General features: G+C 36.6%; 1 non-coding gene across 1 annotated transcript; it reads left to right on the top strand.

Annotated features, from left to right (window-relative positions):
• Positions 1–1,241: 1,241 nt before the first annotated feature.
• Positions 1,242–1,348, top strand: LOC112773719 (small nucleolar RNA R71). The gene has a single exon (XR_003188255.1). It is a non-coding gene; the product is annotated as a small nucleolar RNA R71 (small nucleolar RNA).
• Positions 1,349–19,886: the final 18,538 nt, after the last annotated feature.

Raw genomic sequence — 19,886 nt, 5'->3', positions numbered from 1 at the left:
AACTCTGGTTGAATGAGAGCACTGCACTCCTTATTCATCAATATTGTTTGTCCTCCCTTGAGTGAGCTTTTCCTGGTCAGCAGCTCCTTCATATACTTAATATATGAGGGCATTTGTTAGAGGGCCTTGATGAATGGTATGTTTACATGGAGGGATGCAAACAGGTCAAGAAACCTTGAGTATATTCTCTTCTCTACATCACCATTGAGTAATTGGGGAAACGGTGCATAGAGTTTCAGCAGCTCCTTCTGTGTCAGCTCTTTTTGTGAAATTTTGGGTTCTTGGTGATCTTTTTCCTGTTTTTCTGCTGATGTCTCTCCAAGTTGTTCTAATGGCTTGTTTTGCTTTTCCTCAGCCTCCTTACTACTTATAGTAACCATCTTGCAATCTTCCCATCTGACTTTCTTTGCTTCACCTCTCGGATTTTTCTCTGTGTCACTTGGGAAGCTATCAGTAGGTTTGGAAATCTTTTCAGATAAGTATCCCACTTGAAATTCCAGCCTCTTGATGGTGTCCCCTGGTTCTTGATACTAGCTTGCACCTCCTCTTTGAATACCTTATTATCTTGAATCTCTTTGCATATGCCTTCAAGTAGAGTCTCAATTTTGGAGAGTCTTTCTTCAGATGATGGTGAGTTGAGAGTGGATGGGTGAGTTGGGTCATTTTGGTTTTGGTATGGATGTGTAGAGGTGTTGTTATGGTGGTGCTGATATGATCTCTGTGTAGAATGTTGGTGAGCTACATTGTTGTTGTGGTTGTGACGTCTCTGATCTTGGCTTTGATCTTGTTGATTTTCCCACCCAAAGTTTGGGTGATTTCTCCAACCAGGGTTGTAGGTTTTGGAGTATGGATCATGGGTCTGCCTGGGTGAGTTTCCAATGTAGTTAGCTTGTTCTTGCTCCTCCTCTGCCTCAGCATTCACCCCCTCTTGGGTTGTTGATGAGGTGGTGATTGCTGCTACTTGGTTCCTCTCCATCTTCTTGGTGAGGTCGGCTAGTTGCTTGGTAATAAGCTTGTTTTGGGCCAGCAGTGCATCCATATTGTTTAGTTCCATCACTCCTCTAGTGTTGCCTCTTTCAGAAGCATAGAAATAGTCATTCTCTGCTACAGTTTCAATGACATCTATGGCCTCCTCAATGGTCTTCTTCTTGTTCAGAGATCCCTCGGATGAATGGTCTACTGCCTTCTTTGATTCATAAGAAAGGCCTTTATAGAAAATGTGTAGCTGCACCCATTCATTGAACATATCTGGTGGGCACCTTCTTGTCAGGTCCTTGAACCTCTCCCATGCTTCATATAGAGTCTCACCATCCTGCTGCCTGAATATTTGCACCTCAGCTCTCAGCCTGTTGATCCGTTGAGGAGGATAGAATCTTGCCAAGAATTTGTTCACTACATCTTCCCAGGTTGCTAAACTCTCCTTTGGGAAGGATTTCAGCCATTTAGATGCCTTGTCCTTAAGTGAGAAAGGGAACAGAAGCTGTCTATTGGTGCACGAATTGTGAATCACACTTTTCAAAACGCGTACCACTAACCAGCAAGTGCACTGGGTCGTCCAAGTAATACCTTACGTGAGTAAGGGTCGAATCCCACGGAGATTGTTGGTTTGAAGCAATCTATGGTTATCTTGTAAATCTTAGTCAGGAAGTCAATTATGTTTATCAGTTGAATTGTGAATAACCAAGAGAGCATAAATTAAAGATTACTTGTTGTGCAGTAATGGAGAATATGTTGGAGTTTTGGAGATGCTTTGTCTTCTGAATCTCTGCTTTCCTCTGTCTTCTGATTCACGCACGCACGTCCTCCTATGGCAAGCTGTGTGTTGGTGGATCACCGTTGTCAATGGCTACCTTCCATCCTTCCAGTGAAAACTACGCTCACGCGCTCTATCACAGCACGGCTAATCACCGGTTGGTTCTCGATCCGGTTGGAATAGGATTTACTATCCTTTTGCATCTGTCACTAACGCCCAGCCTTCAGGAGTTTGAAGCTCGTCACAGTCATTCAATCCTTGAATCCTACTCGGAATACCACAGACAAGGTTTAGACTTTCCGGATTCTCATGAATGCCGCCATCAGTTCTAGCTTATACCACGGAGATTCTGATTAAGAGATCTCAGAGATACTCATTCAATCGGATATAGAACGGAGGTGGTTGTCAGGCACACGTTCATGGTTTGAGGAAGGTGATGAATGTCACTGATCATCACCTTCATCACAGTTAAGCGCGAATGAACATCTTAGATAGGAACAAGCGTGATTGAACGGAAAACAGAAATACTTGCATTAATTCATCGAGACACAGCAGAGCTCCTCACCCCCAACAATGGGGTTTAGAGACTCATGCCGTCAGAGAATACAAAGTTTAGATCTGAAATGTCATGAGATACAAAATAAGTCTCTAAAAGTTGTTTTAAATACTAAACTAGTAGCCTAGGGTTACAAAATATGAGTGGACTATGATGGATGATGCAGAGATCCACTTCTGGGGCCCACTTAGTGTGCTGGGGCCCACTTGGTGTGTGCCGGGGCTGAGACTTTAAGCAATTTACGTGCAGAGGCCATTTGTGGAGTTGAACGCCAGTTTTTATGCCAGTTTGGGCGTTCAACTCCAGCTTTTGATCCTTTTCTGGCGCTGGACACCAGAATTGGGCAGAGGACTGGCGTTGAACGCCAGTTTACGTCGTCTATTCTTGTTCAAAGTATGGACTATTATATATTGCTGGAAAGCCCTGGATGTCTACTTTCCAACGCAATTGGAAGCACGCCATTTCGAGTTCTGTAGCTCCAGAAAATCCACTTTGAGTGCAGGGAGGTCAGAATCCAACAGCATTAGCAGTCCTTTTTCAGCCTGAATCAGATTTTTGCTCAGCTCCTTCAATTTCAGCCAGAAAAATACCTGAAATTACAGAAAAACACACAACTCATAGTAAAGTCCAGAAATATGAATTCTTCCTAAAAACTACTAGAAATAGACTAAAAACTAACTAAAACATACTCTAAACTATATGAAATTATCCCCAAAAAGCGTATAAAATATCCGCTCATCATCTATAGGTGTCAGAATGAACACCATTAGACTTCACAGTATCATATATCCTCAGGAAGGTGGTTAGATGTTTATTGGGGTCTTTTTGGACACCTCCTCCGAATGAACAGTTGTTCTGAACAAGGGTGATGAGCTATGGCTTTAGTTCAAAGTTGTTGGCATGTATGGTTGGCCTTTGGATGCTACTCCCACAGTTTTCTGGGTTTAGGTTGATGTAAGAGCCTAGAACTCTTCTCTCTTGCCCAGCATGATTTGCTAGACCTTCTCTGCCATGGTTGTGAGCCTCTTCTTCATGCTGGTTCTCCATGTTCTTATCCATGTCAGGTTCAAAGTACTCCTCCTCTTCCTCAGCACCAACTACTCTCTTTCCTCTTGCTTCCCTCCTTAATCTAAGGAAGGTCCTCTCAGGTTCAGAATCAAAGGAAGTTGAAGCCCCGCTTCTTCTCCCTGTCATACAACCAACAAGGCACAAGCAAGGAAATAATTGCAGAAAGTACTCTTGTTAAAATTACTGTTAGCGTGAGTGATGCAATATATCAAACAATTAGTGGGTTAGTGAACTGAATAGTAAATAACTAAGAAAAAGGAGTAGGGGGAAGGGAGGAACATAACTAAAACTGAAAGTAATTAACTCAAACAAAAATTTAAATCAAACAAAAGAAAGATGCTCAATCTAGTTATCCTCCAATTTAATCATTGTTGATACAAAATCAATCCCCGGCAACGGCGCCATAAACTTGATAGCATGGAAACTTGTCTCTCAACAATTTTCCTTTGGCAAGTATACCGAATTGTCGTCTAGTAAAAACTCACAATAGAGTGAGGTCGAATCCCACAGGGATTGATTGGTCAAGCAACTTTAATTAGAGGAATGTTCTAGTTGAGCGAAGCAGAATTTGGTTTGAGAGTTGCAGGAAATTAAATGGCGGGAAAGTAAATAGCAGAAAATGTAAATTGCTGGAAATAAAGAGCTGAATGTAAATGGCGAAAAGTAAATTGCAGAATCTTAAATGGGAATGGGGAAGATGCTCATAAAAGTAAATTGCAGAAATTAAAGAGAATGGGTAAGATCAGAAATGGGGATTCATTGGGCTTAGGAGATGTTGCATTCTTCGGATCAAGTTCATTTTCATCTCTTCCTCAATCAATGCATTCATTGATCTCCTTGGAAATCTTAAGTGATCGAATTCCAATTCCTTGGTAATTCAATCTCTCAAATCTTGATCAATAGCCAATTCCTTGGTCAATTGCTCATGAGAAGAGATGAAGTATGGTTACTGATTATACCACATGCATTCCCAAATCAAGTGTTGGTAGGATTATAATCACCATACCCAACCAAACCCAATTTGGTCCAACATGAGAAAGCATTTTTAGCATGATCTCTTCATTCCTCTTCCAAGGTTCAGAAGAGATCCAAGTATGAATAGCTTCTTTTCCAAGATAACTACCCAATTGGATGAAGATTGAAAGCTTTCTAGCAAAATCAAGAGAAAAGATAGAAGAAGAATAATGAAAATTAGTATTGATCCATCAAATTACAACAGAGCTCCCTAACCCAATGAAAGGAGTTTTGTTGTTCATAGCTCTGGAAATGGAAAACAAAGATGGAGAATACATCATGAAAACTAGAACTAGAAGTGCAGAGAAAGTAAATTATACAGAGAGTAGTTCCCAATTTCCAATCCTCCAAAAACTTCTTTCTAATTCAAAACTACCCCTATATATACTACTCTTCTGATCTTCTAGTTGGTTCTTCAAGTCTTGGATATGGGCCTTTGGATCTTAAGTTTGAAGCAGTTATCTTTCGCAGTGGGCTTAGCTTTACTTGCAGAGAGAAAGTGTGGAGTAGGCAGGGTGTTTAGCTCAGGACGTTAGTGGCGTTAACGTTAAGTAAGAGTGTGGGTTCGAGAACGTTAGTGGCAATCACCTTTTTCACTAACGTTCCTCACCCAGGGATAATCCACGTTAACTTCAACGTTAGTGGCACTAACGTGACCACTAACGTGGCCTCTTGGTCCTTCGCACACGTTATTGGGACTCACCTTTTCCAATAATGTTGAGAGACTTCCCTTCCCCCTACGTTAGAGTCCACGTTAACTTAGTTAACGTGGCTCTTAACGTAAGCTTGCCAATCCTTCGAGAACGTCAGTGTCATTTACCTTTGTCACTAACGTTCCAATATGCCCCTACTTCCCACGTTAGAGTCCACGTTAACTAGGTTAACGTGGCTTCTAACGTAGTAATGCTAGCCATCTCCAACGTTAGTGACAAAGGTGAGTGTCACTAACGTTTGCTCATCATCTCTCTTATCTACGTTAGCTTCCACGTTAACTAAGTTAACGTGGGAGTTAACGTTGCTCATAGTGGCTTGTGTGGGTTCACCCCAACGTTAGTGACAAAGGTAAGTGTCACTAACATTGGTGATCACATGCTTTCTCCACGTTAGCTTCCACGTTAACTAAGTTAACGTGGGAGTTAACGTGGCTCATTGTGGCTTGGCCAACGTTAGTGACAAAGGTGAGTGTCACTAACGTTGGCTTCTCGTTTGCTTCCCAACGTTAGAGTCCACGTTAACTGAGTTAACGTGGCTCTTAACGTGGCCACTTATGAGCTTGGCCCAACGTTAGTGACAAAGGTGAGTGTCACTAACGTTGGCTCCACTTTCTTTCTTCCACGTTAGAGTTCACATTAACTTAGTTAACGTGACGCTTAACATGGGCTATGATGGCTTCGAGAACGTTATTGGCGATTACTTTTCTCATTGACGTTGCAAGCTAGCTCCCATTCAACATTGGTGGTCACATTAGTTAGACTAACGTGGCTGCCAACGTGGCTCTTTCTTGCTTCCTTTGTCCTGAAATCAAGCAATACGGTGCATCAAAGTTCTAATCCACATCATGAGACATGCATTAACCAATTTGTAATCTAATTCATGCAAAATTCTCATGAAATCATGTAAAGTGCTCAATGTATGATTAAATCAAGATGTAAGTGAAATTCTACCCAAAACTTGCTTATTTCCTAAGAAAATGCATGAAACTACCCTAAAACAGTAAAGAAAAGGTCAGTGAAACTGGCCAAAATGCCCTGGCATCAACGCACACTTCTTAAAAATCTTTCTAGGTGTGCGTACGCACAACCCAATGCGTACACACACTGCCCTATTTTTCAATAAAAACCTTGTTTTCAATTGTTTCACCTTCCCGGCAAGCTTGTAAACTTTCGTGACACTTATATAAGGCTCTTTGGCTTGTTTTTGGATGTCAAAATATAGAAAAGGTTCTAGGCGATCTAACTCGGTATTTCTGGTAAAAAGTTAGAAAACAGAGGCTTAGGTTTCTAGAGTACTGAGGATGGTTTTAGTTGAGTGAAAAGGCGGCGTATGGTATTGGTGATTGTTGATAATGAATTGTGAAAGTGGTGAACTAAAGAGTTCGAAATGGAAATTATGAATTGACAGTGGTTGAGATGAGTCTGGTACTCGGAATGCAATGATGAATTATTGATATACTGAAAAATGATTTTCTACAAACCACTGGATTACTATTATATACTGAGAATTATTGAGACGCTATGCGCTTGGCAGGGATGGTAGGTTAATCCCGTCTGTCGAGGTCGCGGCAGCGGCGTAAGGACGGTAGGTTTATCCTGGTTACGCTGAGATGTAAGGTCTGTAGCAAGAGTATCCCGCTCGCATCCCTTTGGAATCAATAGAGTGTGCAGGCACTGACATCTTGGACGGTGTTCCGGGCACCATATCTTGGGGGTTTGATAAACCACTATTTTATGGTTTATATTGTGTTTAATTGTGTGGTTTTATCATGATCCTTACCCACTTATTCATTAATTTAGCATGCATTTATATTTCCTTCCTGAAATTATTACATAATTGAAAACTGCTTCTTAGAGACTTTTAATTATGCATTTTAATTCTCCTTTATTCCATTCGATGCCGTGATCTGTGTGTTAAGCGTTTCAGGCTTTATAGGACATGAATGAGTTGGAGATTGAAAAGGAAGCTAGCAAAAATGGAAGGAACACAAGAAATTGAGGAGATAACCAGCGAGAAGTGACGCGGCCGCATGGCTCATGCGACCGTGCGAAAGAGGAGAAATCGCAGTGACGCGGCAGCGTGGCTCACGCGACCGTGCGGACTGGAAAAGCACGAGCGACGTGGAGGCATGGACGACGCGAACGCGTGGCGAGGAAAAGCGCGAATGACGCGTCCGTATGGATGACGCGATCGCGTGACATGCGCGATCTGCATAATCTACAGGATTCACTGGGGGCAATTTTGGACCCTATTTTGACCCAGTTTTCGGCCCAGAACAGCAGACTAGAGCCAGAGAACATGCAGAAACAAAAGACAACATTCATTCTACACAATTTGAGTTTTTAGATCTAGTTTTACTCCTCCCCTAGGTTTTTCTCTCTAGACATTGATAGTTCTTAGGATTTTATTTTTCTCTAGCTTTTTGCATTGGGATATTGAGAAGAGTTATTACCTCATCAAGACTTCGTCATTCTAGTTCGTTTTTTTTTTACTTGGCTTACTCTTCCATGTTCTTTGCTTTGTTTAATTTTACCATTGGAATATTTTTAGGATTATTTAATACAAGGATCACTTTTATTTTTAATTGACTATTCTTAATTTTTATTTACAATGTCTTTCTTTAATTCTTTTTTATATGCTATGAATTTTACCTTTACAATGAGTGAGTAGTTCCCTAACTTGATGGGGAGTTGATTGAAAGGAACCCTTGAGTTGGAAGGTTCAATAGAAAGATTGTAATTGGGTTATTGTTGGTTTGCTCTCTAATTCCTGACACCAATCCTTCCAAGAGTGGATTGGGACTTGTGGAAAGAACAGTATTCCAACTTGTTTCACCTTCCCTTACTTAGTAAAGGATAACTAAACGAAATAACTCTCAATTGTCAATTAATCTTAAGAGTGTTCCATCAAGAATAGGGCTTCCATGTAATCAACTCCCAGTCAAGGCTCTTATTTACATTATTCAATTTCATCAATTTAATTTCCTGTTTACTCAACTCAAACCTTTTTAAAAACATCTGATTAATAAAATAGCACCCTTTCCTGCAACTCGTTGGGAGACGACCTGGGATTCATACTCCCAGTATTTTAAATTTCAATTTTCTGTGACACCTTTCTAAATTGAGCGGTGGATTTCTGGCGAGTTAAGAACTATACTTGCAACGCATATATTCTAATAATTTTTAATTCATCAATTTCTGCCCGCATCAATTTTTGGCGCCGTTGCCGGGGAGTTGCAATAGAGTGCTAAAGTTATTAATTAGAATTTATTTATTTGCATTTTATTTTATTTTGCTACTATGAGCTACATGTTTCTTTCGCTAGATGACGCGTTCACTTCCTGATCCACGCTTGCCAGTATTCGATCCTGAGATTGAAAGAACCATCTCACGAATAAGGCAAGCTCGGCGTCGGTTAGTCCTCTCTGAGGACGGATTTGAAACGCCATCTGAGGAAGAAACCAGCCCCCGTTCTACTGATTCGGTTGATTTACGTACAGGTAACATGGCGGCAGCCAGAAGAGTTACCATCCAGGAGGAAGGAGCCCCTGATTTTACAATGCAACCGTTTCAAGCGCATCACCCAGCGGTGGCTACAGATTTCGAAATAAAGACCACACTGCTCAATTTGATGCCCAAGTTTCATGGCTTACCTGCTCAAGAGCCTATCAAGCACCTGAGAGATTTCCAGGCAGCCTGTTCTACTGTCAGGCGAGATGGTACAGATGAAACTTCAATTCTGCTGAAAGCTTTCCCGTTTTCTCTTGAGGGAAAAGCAAGAGAGTGGTACTACACTCAACCCCTAACAAATGTATCCAACTGGGATACGCTCAGAAAAGAGTTTTTGGAGAAATTCTTTCCATCTGAAGTTACTGATAAACTGAGAAAAGACATTTCCACGATTGTTCAAGATGACAACGAGACTCTCTTTGAATACTGGGAGCGCTTCAATAGTCTTCTGGAAGTATGCCCCACCACATGATCGACAAGATAGTGTTACTCAGCTACATCACACGGGGTATGAGGCCCCAAGATAAGACCACATTGGAAAGTGCTAGCAATGGGTCTTTGAAGAAGTACAAGACCACTGATGAGGCGTGGCAATTGATCTGCGACCTAACTGAATCTACTAGGAATCACAGGCAGAAACAAAGCCATTCAAAAGCCGTTGCAGAAGTATCCTCTAGCAGAGAGACTTCTGCTCTAACTCAGAGTATCTGTGAAATGACCAACTTGCTGAAGCAAATACAATTGAATCAACAACAAGTTCAACAAGCTCAACCTCCTTCACCAAAGCAAAACCAACAGTTAGTCCCACAGAGAGTTTGTGGAATTTGTGATGATTATAGCCATTATACTGATGAATGCCCGCAACTCCAACAGGAAGACAACATGGTGGCATCCACTCATAATTTCTATGACCGCCCCAACCAAGGGTACAATCAAGGTGGAAATCATAACCATGGATGGCAGGACAATTCTAACCAGAATTGGAGGGACAACAATAACAGAGGAGGCAGAGATAATCAGGGATTTCAGAGGTGGAATAATAACAACAACAGGCAGCAGAATCAGAATCAGAATCTGAATCAAAATCAGCCTTACAGAGTACCTCACCTGAGGCAACCCCAAGGACCACAGAATACCCAACAGCAGACCTCTCAATTTACTTATCCTTCTTCATCTGCCAATGATGACTTACTACAATCTATTAAGTGGAGACACCAGACCATGGAAAACAACATTAATGCCACTCTAAATGGTCTGACTGCTACCCTGCAGGCTCTTGTCTCCCAGATTGGATCAATGACTAACTCTAATAATCAACCTTCGAGCTCTAGTGGAATCCCCTCTCAACCATTACCCAATCCCAAGGGTGGTATCAATGCTATCACCTTGAGGTCCGAAACCACACTGCAGGAGAGGAATCAGGAGGAGCCAATCCCACCAGAACACACCTCAGCTGAAGAGGTAGTGGAAATAAAAGATGTTGAAGAAGAAGAGGACATACAGGACACGGCTGAAGAAGAAGTGCAACCACAGGAGGAGGCACTAAATGGCGCAGACACTGCAGAAGACACCACTCTCATTCCATTTACACAACTTGCAAGGAAGCCCAGGAAGCAGCTGGAACCTGATCCCAAAATGGTAGAGATATTCAAAAAGGTTGAGGTAACTGTTCCCTTTTTTGATGTCATTCAACAGGTACCTAAGTATGCAAAGTTTCTAAAAGATCTATGTATCTATAAAGACAAAATTAATGAATTAGAAACTATTCCCTTAGGAAGTTCCATATCTGCTTTAATGGGAGGTTTACCTGAAAAGTGTAGTGACTCAGGTCCTTGCATGGTTAATTGTACTATAGGTGGTGTAGTATTTTCTGATTGCATGTGTGATTTAGGAGCATGTGTAAGTATAATGCCTTTGTCTATATATGATATTTTGAGGCTCCCTCCCTTAAAAAGGTCGGCAGCTCGTTTTGTGTTAGCAGATAAGAGCATTATTACAGTGGCTGGAGTTGCTGAAGACGTATTAGTGGGCATTAAAGGACTCACATTTTCCATTGATTTTCATATCTTGGAGATGCCCCAGAATGCCTCAGATAAGCCATCATCAATCCTACTTGGAAGACCATTCCTGAAGACCTCAAAGTTTAAATTAGATGCTTTCTCAGGAACATACTCTTTTGAAATAGATGGCCGAGTAGTGATCTTCAATCTGAATGGAGTTATGAAGCATCCTCCTGAGGATCATTCTATCCTCCAGCGTGACATTATAGATGAAACCGTGGCTGAAGTTCACCAGGAGGAATTTGAAGAGAAGCACACAGGACAAGGTCCAAGTGTGGGGACATTCTCAGAGGACAATGACAGTGCCTTACCACTGTTACCAGCTCCAGACAATCCAGAACCTGAACATGATCAGAAGTTAGAATTAAAACCCCTTCCTCCACACCTCAAATATGCTTACCTTGAAGACAGGCAGAAGTTTCCGGTTATCATTGCAAGGGAGCTCACTTCCCAACAGGAAGAACAGCTACTTGGTGTGCTGAGGAGGCACAAGAAGGCAATTGGTTGGAGTTTGGCAGATATAGTAGGCATCAACCCTCAAATCTGTGAGCATAGAATATTTTTAGAAGAGGGAGCAAGACCTGTCCATCAACCACAGAGAAGACTGAACCCCACTATCCTAGAGGTTGTCAAGAAGGAAGTGACCAGATTATTAGAGGCAGATATCATCTATCCCATTTCAGACAGTGAATGGGTTAGCCCAGTACAAGTGATGCCCAAGAAGTCTGGAGTCACTACAGTGAAGAATGAGCATAGAGAGCTCATAGCAACTAGAGTTCAGAATGCTTGGAGAGTCTGCATTGATTACAGGCGTCTCAACCAAGCTACCCGTAAGGATCACTACCCACTTCCATTTATTGATCAAATGCTGGATCGCCTGTTAGGTAAATCACATTATTGCTTTTTAGATGGTTACACAGGTTATTTCCAGATTCATATAGCTCCTGAGGATCAGGAAAAGACCACTTTCACATGTCCTTTTGGGACTTATGCTTACAAGAGAATGCCCTTTGGCTTGTGCAATGCACCAGCTACTTTCCAAAGGTGTATGATGAGTCTTTTCTATAATCTTATTGAGGACTGTATGGAGGTTTTTATGGATGATTTTAGCATTTATGGTGATTTTTTTAGCCTTTGCTTAGATGGATTATCTAGAGTATTAGATAGATGTGTTAATACAAACCTTGTATTGAATTTTGAAAAATGTCATTTTATGGTAAAACAAGGGATTGTATTAGGACATGTGGTATCTAATACTGGCATTTCTGTAGACCCAGCAAAGGTGAATGTTATTTCTAGTTTACCTTACCCCTCTTCTGTGAGGGAAGTCCGTTCGTTCCTTGGCCATGCAGGTTTTTACAGGAGATTTATTAAGGACTTTAGTAAGGTAGCACTTCCCTTATCCAGATTACTACAGAAGGATATTGAGTTCGAGTTCAGTGAAGATTGCAAGCAAGCGTTTGATAAGCTGAAGGCCGCCCTGACTCAAGCTCCAATTGTGAGAGGACCAGACTGGAGCCAGCCGTTTGAAATTATGTGCGATGCTTCCAACCATGCAGTAGGAGCAGCGTTGGCTCAGCGCGAAGGTAAGGATCCTTTTGTTATTGCTTATGCGTCTAAGACTTTAGACGCTGCCCAGTCCAATTATACTACTACTGAGAAAGAGCTTCTTGCTATTGTTTTTGCTCTGGATAAATTCCGAGCTTATTTACTTGGTACTAGAGTAGTAGTGTATTCGGACCATGCAGCTTTAAAGTATATATTATCTAAAAAGGAGTCCAAACCAAGGCTTATACGTTAGATACTGTTATTACAAGAATTTGATTTAGAAATAAAGGATAGGAGTGGTAACCAGAATTTAGTGGCAGACCACTTGAGTCGCCTTGAGCATATTAAGGATGATTCTACTCCTATAGATGATAATTTTCCATTTGATAACCTGCAAGCAGTATCTGAAGTATCCCCTTGGTATGCACCTGTAGCTAATTATCTAATTAGCCGCATATTTCCTCCAAACTTTTCTAAGCATCAAAGAGACAAGCTAAAAAGCGAGTCTAAATATTATATATGGGATGACCCATATTTATGGAGATGTGGCGCTGATCAGGTAATTCGACAATGTGTGCCTCAATCAGAATTCCAGTCCATCTTAGAGGCCTGTCACTCATCTGAGAGTGGAGGACATTTTGGCCCTCAAAGAACTGCTAGAAAAATCTTAGACTGTGGATTCTGGTGGCCTACTCTTTTTCGAGACGCCGCTGAATTTTGTAGATCCTGTTTCCCATGCCAGAAATTTGGTAATATATCCAGGAGGGATGAGATGTCTCAGCAAATTATGCTTTTCTGTGAAATTTTTGATGTTTGGGGCATTGACTTCATGGGTCCATTTCCAAATTCTAATGGTTATTTTTATGTTTTGTTAGCTGTGGATTATGTTTCTAAGTGGGTGGAAGCAATTCCTACCCGCACTGATGATGCTAACACTGTTGTTTCCTTTGTGAGAAACCATATTATTTGTCACTTTGGATCACCACGAGCAATCGTGAGCGATCAAGGAACCCATTTTTGTAATAAGAGACTAATATGATTGATGAAGAAGCATGGGATAATTCATAAAGTTGCAACAGCTTACCATCCCCAAACCAATGGGCAAGCCGAGGTGTCTAATAGAGAGATAAAGCGTATCTTGCAGAAGATAGTAAAGCCTCATAGAGGAGTTTGGAGCACCAGGCTACAAGATGCACTCTGGGCGTACAGAACAGCATACAAAACACCCATTGAGATGAGTCCTTTCTGCTTAGTTTATGGAAAAGCTTGTCATCTCCCTGTTGAAATAGAGCACAAGGCCTTTTGGGCAATAAAGGAATGCAATATGGGAATTGAGAAAGCCAGAGCTGAAAGGAAGTTGTAACTGCAAGAATTGGAGAACCTTCGCCTAGAAGCTTATGAGAACTCAAGACTACACAAGGAAAAGAAAAAGGCTGTACATGACCAGAATATCAAGAGGAAAGAGTTCCAACCTGGGGATTCGGTCCTCCTTTACAAATCTCGACTGAGGCTCATGCCAGGCAAGTTGAGATCAAGATGGGAAGGTCCATACAGAGTAGAGAAGGCCGAACCGTACGGAGTTTATCACCTTAGCCATCCTTCGAGCTCGGAGCTTATCAAAGTTAATGGACATCGTTTAAAGCTGTACCATGGCGAAAAGTGGAAGAAAGACAAGGAACTCGAGATCTTCCTCTTGGAAGATCCCCACATAGCCAAAGACTGAGCTAGTGGAGCGTCCAACTTACGGACGTTAAAGCAAAGCGTTAGGTGGGAGACAACCCACCATGGTATGATCGTTCTTTTCTCTATTTTTAGTTTTCTTATCCAATAACTCTTCTCTTTATTAGTACTAGCGGCTCAACAGGCTCAGCCGCTTTTCTATTATTTTGAAGAGATTAATTTTTATAATTTTATTTTTAAAATTATAAATTTAATAAAATAATCTAAACATTAAGAATAAAAAAATTTGAAAACAAAAATAAAAATTTTATAATTATTTAACTTTTAGAATGTATAAAATTTATAAATTTAAATTAAATAAGATATTAAACAAATTTATTATGTTGTTATTTTGTGTAACAAAATGAAAATAAATATTTAGAAATATTATTTATAATTAACTATTTAGAAACATTATTAAGTTTATTTATTTTTAATAATATTTAATTTAAAACAAAGATAAAAATTTATATTCAAAACACTCTTTATCTTCATGCATAATTCTAATTGATAAAAAATATTTTTTAATTTAATATTTATTTTTTTAAATTATGTTTAATTTTATTATTTTTTTCAAAATTATTAATTTATATTTTTATTATATTCACTCACTATATCAAACACTATTCTTTCTCTTACTATATATTATTCTCTATATACATACCTGCTATTGTCTCATCGCCACTATTATATTACATTGTTCTCCTTTCTCATTTTTTTCTCCTTCCACATTCTCATCATCTTATCGTTATTAATTATCACTAAGTATCATTATCGCAACGTTTACTCTTATTTATTACTTTGATTTATAACCATCTATTGTGTTAACTTTTATGAGTTGTTGAAGTTTTACTAAAAAAATTAAGACATAAAGCATTTAAAATTTTCCCAAATTATCAAAATTTGATGTTAGTAATCCTAATTATTTTCAACTAAAATAATAAAAAATAGTACTATAATTGTAAGTTTTTTAACTAATCATTATAAATTTAAGTCGTAGTTTAATATAGTACCTTAGCTTAGGACAGAAGGCAACCATTGCTATCTACATTTTACTGCTATTTTATAAGTTTCATATTTATTTTATTGTGCACATCAATTAAATTATACTTTATGATTTTATTTTACATGTTTTGAAATAATGACATCATATTATAAGGATTAGATTAATTTTCATAGTCTAATACGAATCTTATTATTTTGTTCGTCATTTAAATATTATTCATAAAGAAAAGTTACTTCAACTGAAACACTATATAAAAAGAGACAAAAAATTTTTAGATTTATCGTCATGGTTTGCTTCTTCGACCTCACTTAATATACTCAAATTTAATAACTTTGATGGTAGTGATTCTTTATAATTAGTTAAAAAGTTTTAACTTTCTCTTTCTCTCTCTAATTCTCCCTACGAACAAACTTAATTTTGTTATTAAATAATTTTTTAAATTTAGAATATTTTTAACTTCTTATATAATAAGTATCTTTTAAATTATCTTTCATGTATCTTGAAAGTTAAAAATTAAAATTAAATGATATTAGGTGTTTTATTAAGTACAAAAATAAACATTTTAAGTCTAAATGATAATAATTTTTTTATTAAGGCAGAGAAACATCATGAAAGGGTCGTCATATTAAATCCCATGTTCTTATATTGAGAACATGTACCATTTATTATATTATATATAATCAATTTACCATATAACAAAAGGTGAAAATCTATATCTTCTTTTTGTTAAGTTTTTTTTCTCTCTCTAAATTAATTTGTATAATATCAACTTATTTCTATTATTTATGTAATATTTTTTTCTAGTAGTTATCCATTAATAAATTTTTAAACCTATTATCTTCAGACCATAAAATTTTCAAAGTAAAAGAAAAATACAATAAAACAAATTAGAGAACCTAAAAAAATAAAATAGTTTTTAAAATAGAATATATATATATATATATATATATAAGATAAATAATAAATTAAAACTTACATGGCCTATGACATAGAAAAATAAAGAGAAGAAAATAATCATGAAAGTTGAAATAACAAAAAATATATAACACAGTTCTTATCTTGACACATTTAAATGTTATATGTCAATCTAATAATTAATAAAAAATAATATTATCCAATATAAAATAGATTAAAAATAAAAAAGAGATTAACAAAATCAATTAACAAAGTTCTTATCTTACTATATTTATGGTATTATATGTCAATCTAATAATCAATAAAAAATAATATTTTCTTATATAAAACATATTAAAAATAAAAAAAATAACAAAATATACGTGGAGGTTTTTCATTCTACTATTGGTAGGTATAAATTTTGTTTACATCTTTGATATGCCAATCATACGACAGACAAATAATATTAAATTAATTAATAATCTTTTTGCAATAATTTAAAAAATTAATAAATGTCAATTCTAGTACTCTTTATAATTAAATGTCAAATTCAATACTCTACATAATTAATAGTTTAGATAGTTCAAAAAATTAACATGTTAATGTTTTTAACAAACCTTTGATAGCTGTGAACTTTCTTGCGCCCTTTATACATGCCAATTAAATAAATTAACCACTCCTTAAGATAAATGATACTGTGATAGACAAAATTAATAATTTTATTTTATTTCAGAAGAAATATTTATATACTCAAATTTTAAATATAATACTCTATATAATCAATAATTTAAAAAATTAAAAAAATATTATTGCAAAGCAATCTAAAAATAATAAGTTAACAAAATATTTATGAAACTTCTTCCTTCTATCATTGATAGGTAAAGACATGTAAACAAAAATAACAACACATACCAGATAAAAAGAAAATATTTTCTTTCTATATCAAATCGATAAGATAAAAAAAATGGTTTTTTTACATTAAATTGATAAGAAAAAAAGACAGAACTATTTTTTACGTAAAAAATTGGGAATGAATTAAAAGGATAAAAGAATGACTAAAAATATAAATTAAATAAGTAAACTGAAGAGAAGGAAAAATATAAGTGGAAGTTATGCGTGAAATCAAATGATGAAATTTGCAACGGTGGATAAAGGCAATGGAAGACGAAGGAGGCGATGCAATTGAGGGTATTGAAAAAAGAGAAGGCCGATAGTAAGAGAAACACATAAAAGTGTGTATGAAGAACAAAATTAGTAGATTTTTCTAAAATATTACAAATAAAACTTTAATAGAATAATTAGAGTGAAACCAAACTACCAATGAGACTGTGAGAGTACAACGTACTCAAAATAAAAGGATATAAACTAAAACTAATATAGAATTAAATAAAACATGAAGATGGTGAAGAATGTGAAGACATTGATAAAACAAAGGATATAAACTAAAACTAAAACTAAAACAAACATAAAATTAAACAAAATATGAAGATGGTGAAAAATGTGAAGACATTGATGTGCATTTTTTTTGTTGGGAGATGTATTATCATGGTTATAAGAGTAACAAAGGTATGGCTATTTTGTCCTTATAATTTATTTTAGTGGGATGTTATTGGATTTTTTAAAATAAATTTTATGACTATTTTGTCCTTATAATTTATTTTATGAAATAGTTTGTTAGAGAGTAAATATAGTTAAAAAAAATTGGAAACTAAAGTTATGGTCAATTCTTTGTATTGACTTTATATATTGTTATAGATACATATTAATATATAAATAAAAATATTAATCGACTTTAATAAACATAGACTTTAATAATACGTATCAAACAATATAAAAAAAATATTGATAAATTTTAATAAATATAGAATATATTTATAGGTAAATAAATAAATAATTTTTTTACATATAACTTAAAATAACAAATATAATCTCTTTTATTTTTAAATAAATTAAATATAATTTGTATAACTACATAAAAAATATAAATCTTTTTATTCATTATCCATTATCACGTCATAAATTTTTTAAAATTTTAAAAAAATTATATTTAAATGTTATTTTTAATTAAAAATATAAAATATAAAACAATTAACTTTATTACAATTACTATTATTAGTATTATGAATGTATTGTCTATTTTTAAATTTTTTATTTGTTAATTATCTATTTTAATTATTTATTATAAAATTCATAATCTTATTCGTTATTAGGCATTTTATACATAGTAGTGTGCAATAACATATCTTTAAATTTATTCATTACGAAAGATTCTTTGAATAAATATTATATATTATATGATGAAGATAAAATATTAAAAAAATTATTGTTACTATTTTATATATTAAATTTATTTTGTGAAATGAGTTGTTTGAAGAGAGATGATTTTTTCAAAAGTTGGAGATCAAATTGTAATATTGCCTTTATATATTGTTTGAAACTGGATAATATAAAAAACTTGTTTAGATATTGAACAGTAGTGCTCAATCTATAGTTATACAAAAAAAAATACAAACTTTAGATGTAAAAATGGAATAAGATAAAGGGTACTTGTGTTTTAAATTTTCTTTTAAAAATTAGAAATGAGTACTCAAAAATAAAATAAACCATAAATATAAAATATCACCCACTTATATTATCATGACGTCTATTATTTGGACCAGTTCCATTATCGTGTGTTTCTATTCTTGTATTTTTCAAAAGGTAGAATATAGATACGGCAATGGAGTTGGCATAAAAATTGTATCAACTCTCTTTCTTAATAAATGCATGTCAGAACCAAAAGAGAGCAAGATGCAGAAAAAAGATCGACAACAGTGAGGTGAGGAATATTTATAAGTGCAGCAGTTATTTAATTTACTCACGATTGTAGTAGTTATTTAACTCTTTCGTGGGTTACTGATTTTTTTTTTAATTAAAAATTTGAAAATATATTATTCCTATTTTGTCCATAAATTTGATTTATACAATGAATTATTTGAGGATAAATGATGTCTATAAAAATTGGACACCAAACTCTGGTATTGGCTTTATATATTGGTATAGATATTTCGTGCATATGCATTTACATATTTTAAAAAAAATGCCACGCGACCCAACCACATCAGCGACGCGTCCGCGTCGCAAGGAGAGGGGAGAAAAATAAAAACAAACAGAGAGTCACACTGGAGCGTGGCTGGAGGAGTGCCAGTGGCACAAATCAGCACCGACGCGTCCGCGTCGTATGGGCATAATGACCTCCCACGCGACCGCGTGTCCCACGCAACCGCGTGCCCTGATTTTCGACGTAGAAAGGGTGCACAGCTGAAAGTTGTGCTAGAGTGGTGCTGGACTGGCGCTGGACGCGCAATGCCCCTCACGCGACCGCGTGCCCCACGCGGCCGCGTCGTACCTCATAAACTGCCCACTCACGCGATCGCATGCCCCATGCGATCGCGTCACCTAAAATTTGGCATTTAATGATTTTGAACAGAGAGTTGTGTGAGTGCGAGGCAACCCTCGCACCACTAGCACAAACTGGGTCACGCGACCGCGTGACCGACGCGACCGCGTCCCTCACCTTAAGCGCAAGACGCGCGACCGCGTGTTCCATGCGATCGCGTCGCTTGCGCCGCACAGCTCAACCTAATTTTGCCAATTATCATATCTTTTTCTTCTCCAAATCCTAATTTTCCTTTTTCCCTCCTTATTTCTTCCTCCTCCCTTCTTCCTTCTATCTCACCTTTCACTCTCTCTCCCTCACCTCCATTAACAAGGTTTTATTTTCTTCTTCATCCTTTTCTTTTCTATCATTCTTCTTATTTTATATGTTATTTTCTTTTCTTTTCTTTTTCTTTTCATTATTCATATTTTCTTTCTTCTTCTTTCCTTTTTACATGGTGTTAGAATTTTATTTGAGTCATTATTCTTCATTATATGCTTGTGGATTGTTGCAAATTGTTTGGCAATTATATATTATTTTCTTTAAAGGGTTGCTTGCATGTTCACTTTAATACTTTCTATACCTTATTTACCATGCACGCTATGTGTTTGTGAAAAAGCCCATATG

Source organism: Arachis hypogaea, chromosome 18 (assembly GCF_003086295.3).
Source record: "Arachis hypogaea cultivar Tifrunner chromosome 18, arahy.Tifrunner.gnm2.J5K5, whole genome shotgun sequence".
Classification (NCBI taxonomy): domain Eukaryota; kingdom Viridiplantae; phylum Streptophyta; class Magnoliopsida; order Fabales; family Fabaceae; genus Arachis; species Arachis hypogaea.
The sequence above is the reverse complement of the archived record's forward strand: the minus strand, read 5'-3'. Positions and strand labels throughout refer to the sequence as shown.